Consider the following 13398-nt stretch of genomic DNA (forward strand, 5'->3'; position numbering starts at 1 on the left):
ATTTGTAGTAACATGTGTGAGGGTAACAAAGCAATAAAGCAACTCCATGATATCTATAAATAAACATACTTTTGCTGGGTTTTTCAGAGTTTTTGAAACCTAGTCTCTCAGCCAACCCAGGTACTGTATAATTATCCACAATATAAAAAAGTTTATTTATAGTAAAGTTACTTTAAAGTCACTTTCAAGAGCAACAATAACTAACTTTCAGCTGTCGGCATCATATCAGCCAATATTGAGATTTGTTTTTAAATATATCGGTGTTAGCCGATATTGGATATGTAATTGTGCATGCTCATTTACAGGTTTTTTATTGATTTTTTTATGAAGTTTTAAAGTTTTAAATTAAATTACTTTTCATTGAACACTTACTATTACACTTACTAAATATTGGAAACATTGTTAAATGTAATCTTTAGCACATTTCTTTAGTAATATACATTTTTCCTTTTGTACATTATTAAAAAACGGCTGATTTGTGAAAAGTTTAGTTTTTAATGGATTTAAACAAAATAGTATAAACTGATAAATCAAGTTATTAGCCATAACATGAAAATAAACACACACACACACACACACAAACTCTCTCTCTCTCTCTCTCTCTCTCTCTCTCTCTCTCTCTCTCTCTCTCTCTCTCTCTCTCTCTCTCTCTATCCATATAGATAAAGATATAGAATTGGATTGTTGCAAGATATGGAACACATACACACATTTTGTTTGAAATTTGGTGTTTTTCTTTTGTCGCTTGCAAGCAGTTTATTAGTCTGGATATGGGTTATATTCACACAGTGCCAGACCATCACAGACAAGGATGCAAGAGAAGCCCCAATAACTATAAAAAGCATTTGACTGCTTATTGCCAATTCATGCTCTGCACTTATAAACAGACTGTCTTCAAACAACCAGAGCATGTTTGTGATTCATGTGACAGCCAGACAACTCTTGAAACCTGAAAAGAAGATCAAAAGGAACATTTTACCATCTGCTCTGTACTGAGGGACCTCAGGCTACTTAAAAAAGAGAGAGAGAGAGAGAGAGAGAGAGAGAGAGAGAGAGAGAGAGAGAGAGAGAGAGAGAGAGAGAGAGAGAGAGAGAGAGAGAGAGAGAGAGAGTGAACAAAAGGCAGGAAGAAGGTAACATTACTGAATTCTCCGACAGCTTTGTGAGATCTGTCAAACATTAGAAGGATGGAGAAAAAGCAACACATCACCTTGAGCTTAACGACTTTCAGTTTTAATCTCTCCGGCTTTCGCATCGGTCTGCGTGACCTGCTCGGGCATTCATGAATATTCCATCCTGATGGAGAGCTCGTTGTGAGTTTCTATGGCCCACAAGCAAAAGTTTGCCTGGCTGCAAGTACCTTACATAAACATCTCCCTAAATTATGCATGGGAGGTATGAAAGAACTGGAGAAAGTAATGCAATCATACTAGTTTGGCCATGAATCATGATTATCTGTCCACAGGGTGCTGAAACACTTAAAGGGGGGGTGTGTGTGAAACACTCAGTTTCAGTCAATCTCATGTAAATCTTGAGCACCTATAGAGTAGTATTGCATCCTTCAATACCGAGTCTTTCCGGAAAAAAACGAGCGGCTGGAGGCCTGTCGTGTGGGCGGAGCTAAACAGCCACGAGCGTGCGCAGCTATTAAGCGATAAGTTCACGACCGTGAACCTTAATCGCTGGGACCACTCCATCTTTCAGCATTAGATGATCTACAAATCCGGAGTTGAACCGGGCCTTGTTTATAAAACGATTGTCGCCGAAATGCTGGGAACAAACAAAAACACTTGCACAACTCTGTTGCTGCTCCAGGAAAACAAACTCCATCCACTGTTCCATTAACGCTGGGTTTTTTGAGAAGCTGTACAGGGTTGTCTTTTTTGAAACTTTGTCCATGTTTAGCATGGGAATCTAAAAGTCTTTAACAGTGTAAAAAAACTCAGTATGCATGAAACAGCATTTCTAGAAGAAATGAGGATGCAAAGTGTATTACAAGTGCACATGCTGAAGTGATCGAGAGGAAAATTTTATGTACAACTACGCAGAGCAAGATTTTAGACCAATGAGATTTCAGGGTGGGTGGGGCTAGCCAGTGTGATGCCGCAGATATACAAACAGAGATCGACAAAATGTCTTCTCACTCGTCGCTTGTAGGGTCAGCTGGGACAAAAGCTGACCTTATTTTATTTTGTAATCATACATTTTAATTTCTCTTAACTTGAAATATTTCAAAAATTCATACATTTAACTTAAAATGATAATTTAATCTCAACTTAAAGGTGCAATGTGTACATTTTAGCAGCATCACTGAAAAAAATGATTTGTTGAATTTACTCAATTTTTTTATCGTAAGTGGTTGCAATCAATTTATTTTTTCTCAATTTAAACAAAAACACATGCAATTCCCATAGAACCAAATCATTTTTTTTTATTAAAATCAAAAAACTAAATTGAAATTATTTAAATGAGCACAAATTAAATATGCTTAATTTAATCGGGCCATAATCATTTTTTTCAGTGTAGGGGTGAGGTTGCGAATTACAACCGCCCACCGCTCACCCCTCCCTTTTGAAGCACATAGAGAAGCTACGGTGGCTGACACAGGACAAAAATGACATCGTCTGAGACAGCAGAGAGTAGCTAGTAGACTGGATAAACCCAGCCTGATCTGCCGGCTATTTGATTAGCAGATTTTGATTTTGATATTTGATTTGAACTCAATCTGGAAACCTGTACATTCCTTTCTACTGCTTCTGTTACACTTTTGCGGAAACCAATCACAGACTGGCTTATCCACCTGGTGTGCTATTGGCGGGTTTAACACGATGACTGATAGAGAAGCGATAGGAACTTTATGGGGCGATGATCACGCCTCTTGTTGTCTGATTGGTTGAAAGACTATCCAATTGCATACAGAGTCATTTAATTTATACTCGTTTATCACGCCACTTGTGCAGTAGAAAATACATAGCAGACTCCCTAGACCAATGTTCAATCTTAAATTGAGCTTGGTCTGGTGATAGCCAGACAAAGTAGCTAGCACTCTATAGAGCTGTTTGTCCATATAGGGCTGTCATAGAAACATGGCGGCGCAAAATGTTGACTTCACTGTAAAGCCCGGGATACACTGCACGATTTTCGGCTGTCCCAGGCTAAAAATTGCCATCATGAAACACAAATGTTTTCTGACAGTGTCAGAAATTCATCACGATCATCGCACAGTGTTTGCCGCTACGACCTACGTCTACTAACCAGCCAATAAAAATGCGACATGAAATCAATGCGACATGGTGCTAAAACTTAAAAATGCTTGCCTCAAGCTCTTTTTCCTTCCTCTTTCGCCATGTCCTCTTTTTTTTTCAGCACACATAAACTACAATAGCCAAAGTGTGATTCATCATGGTCTTTTGTTTACCACTAGCAGACGCTGATGACATTTTATTCTTCTATAGAAACTTGCATCATAGCCTATGAGTCAATAGGTGTCCTCATCATACAGTCTACATACATGTCGTACCCAAGTTTAATAGATACATGTCGCACAGTGTGATTTATAATGATCTTATAGGATTGCTAAAATCATAAAGGGTGTATTTAGATATAAATGGCTCTTTCTAAGGTAATACAAACATACGGTGCACTGAAAACATAGTTATGTATATTCTACTGCATTTCTGTTAATAGATCCTCATAAATACTACACTGCACCTTTAAATATTTTTTGTAGTGGAAACTTGGCTAGGTTTAACTAGCTGATTCAGGAAATGCTAACTTGCTAATTGGTAAAACAATGCTTCGATAACATTAGCATAGCATAGCAATTGCTGAATGAATATGGCAATATAGAACATTTAACATATATCCATTCTCAAACTAAGCTCATGCTCCACTCGTCACCATGGTGGCTGCATAACAGAAACTCTTCTAGTTAGAATAGCAAAACATTAAACGCTACTATATCTCACTTTAATTATTGTTACATAATGTTATCACTTAACAATAATCTTGAACAAAAAAAAAATTTAATTTTAGCATTTACTCTCGCTTTAGAGTGCCATGGCAAAGCATACAGGGAAATAGAAATCCCAGACCAGTTTCAATAAAATTTATGTAAGTTCATAAAACTTAGGACAAGTAAACAATTTAGATTACTTAAAATGTGTTTTGTAAATCAAAAAAAAAAAAAGAAAGTTCTAGATACTCATAAAAGAACTACGAATTTACCCTACTCAAATTAATTAATTATTTTGAGCATTTTGAGCAATCAATGCGGTGCAAAGGTGGGACAACCTGTCAATCACAGGAGATCACAATAATAGCAAACAATACCGATCCAATCAATTCCGGATGGACAAAATCAAGTCCCGTCCTACATTTTTTTCTTGTTCTTCACAACTTCCTTAACTTGCATAATTTAAGCTGTTTTATTATCAAAGGAATACAACAAAAAAAAAAAACAATCAAGCCCTGACTGTGACTGTGCTTTTAGTCATTTGGATTTAAAAAAAATTAATGAATAGTTGAAAGCCACAGATTTCCTAGCTTGTATAAAACATGTAGCTCAAAAATGTACCTCTAGCTAGCTTTTTGCTGTTATTTATCACAATACTAAATTGTGCCATCTGCTTGTATGCGCAAGATGAGGTAAAGGATACACAGTCGGGTCTTTCTAGAGGAGACACGGGTGGCAAGGCTCGTCTCTTGCCTCTTACAAATGACCCTCTTCAGAAATTCAGCCGATCGCTGTTTCTCCTCCAAACTGATCCTTATCTTACACACTTTCTGACCTGCTCACAGCTGGCCATTTTCTTATAGGTGAATAAAAAATAATAATAAAGAAAACGTATAAAAAATAGTGTATCTTTTCACAGGTCTGACAAAAGCCATTTCAAAGCATCATAAATCATAATTACATGTTGCAACAATGCGCAACATGAGAACTGGGAATAGCTGAGAGGCTAAGGTGATTCACCTCCCAACGTCAGACCCTTAAATTAGCTCCTGCAGACACTTTCCCACCAGGAAAAAAGGCGTTGCTACTAATTAAGTGCACAATAATCAAGTCAAGACTCCAAACAGAGAAGAGGCGAATAAAAAAAGACCGGGCAGTTGCTGCGAAACAACAAAGTCCACTGTTATTTCTTGCCAATATTTCCTTTCAAGGAATTCTTAAAACATGATGAAGTCAGCCATTCTACTTCGCTTTTCAATACGCAGTGCAACTGAGAAAGCATAACGCCTGTCGGGAGTGGAAATCAGGCTTTTCAAAAACAAAGCTTGTTCAGAAGCTGTGTTTTGTGGCATATTCAACATTGTGAGTGCAGTGTTGTTTTGTTAAATTGCAAATGAGTTTAGCAGACCTATGCAGCGATCAGAGACAACTTTTCAAAAATTCTATTATTACCATAATCATTAAATGCTAGCAGAATACCAATGCATCAGACAGCATCTTTTGACTGTACCATCACTCCTCACTAAAACAATACCTTACTCAAAAGCTACATTATACATTTGTTTTTGTTAACTGACAGCTAGTTTCCAGAACGTATAAGTCCAGGTATAATGTTTCAGATATTACAAGATTGGATATGTCATTGAATTATGTAATATTATTAACTCTTTCCCCATTAGCAGTTTTTTTTCCCCCGCCAGCGTTTTTGATCATTTTCACAAAAATGTCATGGCCCCCATAATATTTTGTTGTCTGAATATGAACATGCAATATATCAAAGGAAAGAACAGACCCACTGCTTTTAAACCAAAAAACTGTTTTACTCTAGTTCCCTTTTTTTAATCAAAACTTGAATATGTGTTTCATTTTTTTAAAAAAAGCAACATTTGGGCAAAAAGCTGAGAAAATTGCGTTTTTGTCAAAGACTATATCTGGATCAGATTCAGAACAATGACCAAAACATAGATGGAGTAGATGAAGTCCATCAACACCCCAAAGCTTTCGAAGTCTTATAGCTCATCCTCTGTTGATATTTCATTAAGTAAAGTTTTGATTACGCTGTTTAATGTTGATGATTGCGTCATTTTACGTATGCACATTATTACATATGTTATCGTTTGTTTCTGCATCTTATTCTCCTGTGTTTTGATCAGGAGATTCAGTACTCTTTCAGAATGTGTGTCATAATGCCCCCTACCTTATAACCGTGAAAAAACAGAAAGCCGGAAAAACGTCTTTGGTTGGGAAGCGCTTTCTCATAAAAGACGATATAACTCGTCAATGGAGGGGAAAGAGTTAATATGCCAACCTAGCACTTAAATAATACAACAATCATAAGGTGACATACAATTAAAAGGTGATATTAAAAACATTTCAACAATATTTTACCATATATTGTTTCTTTGTAAATTAAGGTAATTTATACTTTCTATTTTTGTACAATATTTAACAGTACAATTACTGTATTCTCTCTCTCTCTCTCTCTCTCAATATATAATTTTCACCATTAATATCATATTAATTAACAGTGTTTAAAAGCACAATATGTAATTTCCGCTGCTAGAGGTCACTTATTCAAAACAAAAGCCTTGCTTGATGATGTCTTGATTTTGCGGAATCATGGGAGTTGTTGTCTTCACCTCTACAGCCGGTGGAAAAGAATCCGATGGGACATGGGCAGAAATCTTATTCATGGATGAGCTATTTTATTAAATATTTATTAACGTTACTGTAGTATGAAGCAGGTTGAGGCAGAAACCATTGAAGTGGAATGAGGCCACTGGAGCGATTACTAATGAGAGACAAACGTGGTGACACGCGGCTAGAGAGCAGCAGAGCTGTTATAATGGCGCAGACGGCCGTTTCCGCTTCTTCCGGTCATGTGTGTTTTATCATATTAGATACATTTGTGTGTTGAAAGTTATGTTATAATGCTACTCTGTGTATTCGCTCGGTGGCTACTATGAGACTCTGCACACAGCAGTAAGCTAGATCGATATTAGGCATGGTAAAACATGGTACCCGCGTCTCGCGGTAAATCAAGAAACAAGATTTAAACAATAAGACTAACTGTGTTGAGCTATATCACAATGATTCATTTAATCTATAGTTTGTCTAATAAAACATGTAATATATTAAAGCGTCTTTGGTGTTTCTATGGTTTCTACAAAATAAAACCGAAAATCGATGGTAATGCGGGTATGATGTCCTTGATAGGTGACGCACGGACACAGTCTGTGTCCTGGTTAAAATTGCTTATTTCTCTGGATTTAAACATTCTTTGAAACATCTTGGATAATTAGACAAGTCAATAAAACATATAACATTGTTCTAGTGGTTTTTGGATATTTTAATCTAAAAAACTTACATATTGTGCCTTTAAAGGGATAGTTCACCCAAATATAAAAATATTTACTCACCCTCACGTTGTTCTAAAAAAGAAAGTTGGTAACCAAACCCCATTGACTTCCATAGCATTTGTTTTTATACTATGGAAGTCAATGTTTAGTTACCAACATTCTTCAAAATATCTTCTTTTGTGTTCAACAGAACAAAGAACTCATGCAGGTTTAGAACAATTTGAGGGTGAGTAAATAATGACAGAATGTTTTATTTTGGGGTAAACTGCATAGCATTTTAGCAATATTTGCCCATTAAAATGCTTTAAATAAACATGTTACTCCTTATTCCGTTCTGGATATTTAAAAATAAATTCTGGGCATGTCATGTCTTGTAAAAACATTTATTACCCCCGTATTAAGCGATGACACTCTTTAAAACGGTTCAGCACCTGGAGCTGTCCAGTGCATCGTTACAAATGACCGTCTGCTAAACCACATAGACGAAATGGACAAAACTAAATATATATAGAGAAAGAGTCTAACAGTAGGCTATTTGATCACTTTTACAATAGTCGTTTAAGAATTAAAGGAAATGGAAATGGACTGGAAATGCAAGGCTTTGAAACAATCATATTAAGTGGGATTAGCCTACCAATCGCCACATCAGCTCAATACTGCGGTTGTGCAGGGACTATTGTTTCATTACACAACACAGCGAACCTGCTGATGATGGCAATGATATATCCATTCATGGCTGAAGTTTTCTATTTTCACACATTTCCCGACATATATCGATTTTAATTGGCCCATCCCTCCTATAAATGACAAAAATGTGTGTTGGAATGTCATCTCGAAAATCATCCTTCATGCATGAGTGCTCTACAGTAAGGAAAAAGTTATTTATAGTGTTGTACGGGACAAACCATATCAACCACTGCTTATTTTTGCGTATTTTTGAGTGTACATTTGAATCAGGTAAATCATATTGACCGCGTGAAATAAATCATTAAATATCATTTCCATGGACGTCGTGTTTAATAAACCCTTCCAGAACAGTTTCTTTTTGTTGCATTTGACGATCTACTTGCAGCGGCTGAGCAATGCTGATGTCAAACCGCGAACGTCTCCTTTTGTTTCCAAAACTGCCTGTATTGATTGCAGCCTATTAACACAAACGAGGAGATGCTATATGAAAAGATGGAAATGCATGTCGAACACGCAACGCTTCCCGTGTCGCCTTGCGTTGTATATTTACACGGACATTTGTAGAGCACTCCGTAAAACATGGCTGTGCGCTGTTTGCCACTGTAAAGCCCGTGATGTAACCCGCACTGCAATACCTACTCCGATCATACACACCAAAACACATATTCCATGAAAAATAAGGCAAAAGGCACTCACTGTGATGTATAGATCCGTCCTCTGCTGACATGTCTTCAGTGAAGGGCCAGGCACACCAGAAGTGTATGATGCTCGCTGCTGTTGTTGGTTCAGATGCTCTTCAGTGAGGAATCAGAGAGAGTTTGAGCGCCACTGCTGAAGATTCAATATAAAACATCACCGACACACTACAGCGATACCTAACCCTCATGTCCTGTTTAGATGGGCTTTACTTCCTGGTTATTTCGGGTCCTAGACTCCTCCTGTGCGATTAAAAATAGTCATTATAGTATTTTCCCTTCTGAAACGCTTATATTTTCATCTGACCTCATTAAAGGGCACTATAGAGATATTTATGAAGCTGCAACCCCTTTACCACATAGAAGAACATTATTTATCCTCCTGGGTGCCACTGTTCTCGTACGAGGACATTATATTTTAGTGAATTTATGACACCATATAAGATGTCCTGTAAAGAGCACATTCAGGGCTTTTCAGAGATGCCATTTGTTTCGAGTTTCACCAGGACAACAACTTCTCTTGGTCTTTAGAAATGACTGAATGATCAAATTTAGCACTCTTATGGAGATATGATAATATTTCGTAATTATCATTTAAATCGGACTCATTTTCAAATTGTTTGTTATAAATCAACATCTCAGGAAATCAACGAAACAGAAATAGAAATACACCAGGGCCATGTTTATCAGGCATTTTAGGAGACACAAGTGAACAGGGAAAGAAATTACATAATAATGTTCCTATAAAATATTAGATATTATTATGAACATTTTGCTAACTATTACTCCTATTATTACACTTCTTTTTTCATCACATGTTGTTCCAAGAATACATGTACATTAGATACAGTAAATAGATACATTGCATTGAATGGGAAACCCCACGTATGGCCATTTTACCCACATATTGCATAAAGTAAACTGGAATATCAATGTATTCCTTTATATCTTTCATAACATAATTGAGATAAATCAATCATCTTTAAACAAAGTTTGGTTAAAAAAAAAGAAAACTGAAACCTGAAAATGTATTGGTGAATGAAAAAAATTGTTTTGCTTATACATGTCATTTTATTTAAGTCCTGGTCCAGTTACTTTATTTAAGTCCTGGTCCACTTACAAGGACATATCGTAGGAATAAAATGTTGTTTCTTTGTTTCTTATGCTCTAAACAATGCAATGACATTACTTTGTTTTGGGTCCTAGGAGGTTAATTCGGGATCAGCTTGACCCCAAAAAGAATATTGAAAAATATGTATTAAAAAAATCATATCACACAGGCATGAGTGCTGCATACTGTATTTGTGATTTATAATGGCACATATTCAGTTTAGCATTAATTATATTGATTTTATACAATATTTTATACCATAAACAAGTTAAATAAAAGTTACACTTTGTGATTTATTTCAAGGTGAAGTAGTTACATTGATCAACATCTCAGTTGATCAATGTAATAACTCAATGTAGTTATGAACTACACATACTTATGGTGTTATGGTTATGGTTTGGTTTTAGGGCTAATTACTAGTAATTATGCATAATTTACTGTTATTTTTAGTATAGTAAGTACATGTAGTAACGTGCAACTATGTCACCTTGAAATACTGTGTTACCAAATAAACAACTATTTTAAAGGTTCCTAATTTTGCTTTGGAGGTCACCTACAATAAGTTTACATGCATTCAAGTAAAAAAAAACGCTTTAGTTTTCTCATAATAGGATATACATTCTGCACATCACCACATTTCTCAAAGAGTCTGAAAACGTTTCGTTCGGAGATTCAGTCTCTCTAAACCCCTCCTTTTTGCGAGCCTTCTTTGCTCTGATTGGTCAGACGGCCAAGTCTGTTGTGATTGGTCACCCACTGCATGTCAGAATTTCAGAAAAACAAAACACCTCATCTAAATTTCAGCTCAGGAGGCTTCCTCATCACTTACACAGTGATAATAATGATGGCATTGTTTTTTTCCATTTCAATTCCAGCGCAAGTTCTCATCCTTTTAAAGTGCATGCAAATTGGATTCGCAGCGCTGAACTAACATGTCAACATGTCAACAATACCAACCAAACTCTTCCAGGCCTCATGCTACAACTACAACGTTTGAGAGACGGGTCAAAGTAGACGTCATTCACGGGCAGCCAATGAAGACCATTATAGGTGGGCATTATGCAAATGTGTTACGTTGTAGGTATGTAACAGGAAGCGAGACTGGGATTGCTGACTTCTCTTTCAGCAATTCTGAACCGATTCGTTCTTGTTGAAGACAATAACTTTATTTGTTGTGCACTTTGATTTTTGAAACTTTGCAGACCTTGCACAAACAGCGATACACACTGCATGAAAGTTATTTGAAAAAACATAGGGCACTTTAAAAAGCAGTGACTTATTTTATACTAAAACTTGGTCATATTTCCACTGGTGTAATTTAAATACATTTCCATCTTTTCAAATCTGACAGCTTCTCAGCAAAGTATACATTTCAGATTCTCACCGGATACAGTATGTCATCTGGGCATTGCCTTCGTGAATACTGTGTATTCTCACAATCGACTTATTTGACATATTTACATGTAAGGAATTATGTAAGGACTTTTCAAGAAAACCTGTCCCTCTCTCTGCTTTTATTCTGCATCATTCACATAACTCTGGTATATGAGTAAATCCGAAAAGACAGCTTGACAGCAAAGAACCAATCAGAGAATTTGTTGCATTTGCTCATGTATTATGGCAGGGGTCTGTGGGAGAGAATCTTTAGAATTGGTTATCATAAATATTCTTTTGCTATTAAAAATATAGATGCTTTTGGATATCAAATCTGCATCTGTAAGTCATTTAAATGGATTTATTGTGGAATCTGTTACTTGGTATGAAAATAGCTCCTGAAAAAGAATGGCCTGAGAGCAATTTTGACATCTGGCTCTGTTCCAATCATAGACAAAAACAGCACATCAATGACCCGTGTCTGACTATAAAGGAAATTTCCACTGGGCATGTTTCCTTCTCCCCAGGTCCCCATCTTAAAGGCTATATAATCACTACTGCATAGACAGAATGCTGGAGTTTAGATAACACAGTATAAGGCAAAGACATTGACTACAACTTGTCTGATCCCCCTCAAACAGAAACACCACAAATGTAATGCTCTAAAACAGGACTGCAACTCTGGCCCTCGAGACCCCCTGCACAGTTTATCACCAACCCTGAGAACACGTATTGCTTTATAGCAATCCGACCTTGATTCGCTTATTCGGGTGTTTTGATCAAATAAAGTAAATCTCGATGCGGGCCAGAGTTGCCCAAACCTGCTTTAAAATAACAGGTTTACTCCGCATTAATGGTGGTGGAAGGTTAAAAAAAATTTTTTTGACTGACCACAAGGGGCCGCCTTTGATCACTGGCGTAGCGTGGAGCTGTATAGTAGAACATATGGGAAACGTTATTTGTAATGATTTAATCATGAAAAGAGCCACTACATGTTGATCTAGGTCTCCATAGTGATAAATCATCTGATGAGAATCACTGCATAACCCATACTTATACTGAATGCATATGTGAATCTGCAAACTAATCTCAGTTTAGCTATTTATTTTTTTAAAGATAGACATTTATTATACATCCAAGCCCAAATAAAAATGAGAATACCTCTGATTTACTCAGCTGACTGCTGGCTGGAAGGAGAGAGTGAAATATGCACGACTTGCTTGTTTCTTATCGAAACTGTGGTTATGTAAGAATGGATTTGGCCCGTTAGTCTTAGAACATAATGTCCTCAAACACGCATTCACCTTTCAAAACAGAACACTTTAAATATGAACAAGTGCTGTCAAATCGATTAATCGTGATTAATCACATCCAAAATAAAAGTTTGTGTTTACATAATATATTGTGTATAATTATTATTTTATATAGCCTATATATATATATAGCCTATATATATATATACACACACATGCATGTATATATTGTATATATTTAAGAAAACTTTGTTATATTTATATATAAAATATTGATATAATATATATACAGTATGCAAATATTTCTTAAATATATAAATATATAGCTTGCATGTGTGTGTGTGTATTCAAATTTACATAATAATTATACAGTACACACATATATATTATGTAAACACAAACTTTTATTTTGGATGCGATTAAGCGTGATGTGTATAATAGGGATGTCCACACATCAGTGGGGTAAATACAGTTCAAAAGATGTTTTAGCCAAATTAATTTCTGTAAAGAATATTTTCATAATTATGCTATAGGCTATTTGTTTCCATACGTAGTCTATGTATCTTAATTTTACCTTAACTCGAGTAGGCTAATTAAATTCAAAAGACTCGAATGAAGTGTAATTAATTTATTACCACAGGTTGAACTTTTGCACTTGGTTTTATGAAGGCAGTCGCCTAATTAAACTAAAGTTCTCAATGGAATGTTTTACAATGGGGAAAAATTAACAAGGTCTACAGTACATTGTTAACGCAATATATCTTAGATTCAGATAGGCCTTTAAATGTTTCTCATTATGATAATTAGGATGTAAAGAACAGATGTGCTTCTTCGGGACGAAAACAACTCAGTGGTCGAGGACTATACACGTGTTTATGTCCCTGCCTGAATGCTTATATGTAAGCCTCCGCATGCTATTGGACGGATCTGGAGTAGTAATAGGAAACTCGGGCTCTGATTGGCT

General features: G+C 36.1%; 1 protein-coding gene across 1 annotated transcript in view; it reads right to left on the minus strand.

The window, feature by feature from the left end:
• tbkbp1 (TBK1 binding protein 1) overlaps window positions 1-8939 on the minus strand; it is a 71414-nt gene extending 62475 nt beyond the window's left edge. Inside the window, exon 1 of the mRNA XM_079846040.1 lies at window positions 8698-8939. The gene's annotated coding sequence lies outside the window, so the exon portion shown is untranslated. The remainder of the gene's footprint in view (window positions 1-8697) is intronic.
• Window positions 8940-13398: the final 4459 nt, after the last annotated feature.

Source organism: Gobio gobio (assembly GCF_949357685.1).
Source record: "Gobio gobio genome assembly, chromosome: 20".
In the NCBI taxonomy this organism is placed as follows: domain Eukaryota; kingdom Metazoa; phylum Chordata; class Actinopteri; order Cypriniformes; family Gobionidae; genus Gobio; species Gobio gobio.